Here is a 209-nt window from a genome sequence, read left to right on the forward strand (position 1 = left end):
TACAGGGAGACGGGTGTACGGGGTGCGGGAGGTGTACATACAGGGAGGGGGTTGTACGGGGTGCGGGAAGTGTACATACAGGGAGGGGGTTGTACGGGATGTGGGAAGAGCTGTATATTACAGGGAGCGGGGTGTGCAGGGTGCGGGAAGAGCTGTATATTACAGGGAGCGGGGTGTGCAGGGTGCGGGAGGAGGTGAATCTCCAGGGA

The sequence above is a fragment of the Rhincodon typus genome, chromosome 25 (genome assembly GCF_021869965.1).
Source record: "Rhincodon typus isolate 14 chromosome 25, sRhiTyp1.1, whole genome shotgun sequence".
Taxonomy (NCBI): Eukaryota; Metazoa; Chordata; class Chondrichthyes; order Orectolobiformes; family Rhincodontidae; genus Rhincodon; species Rhincodon typus.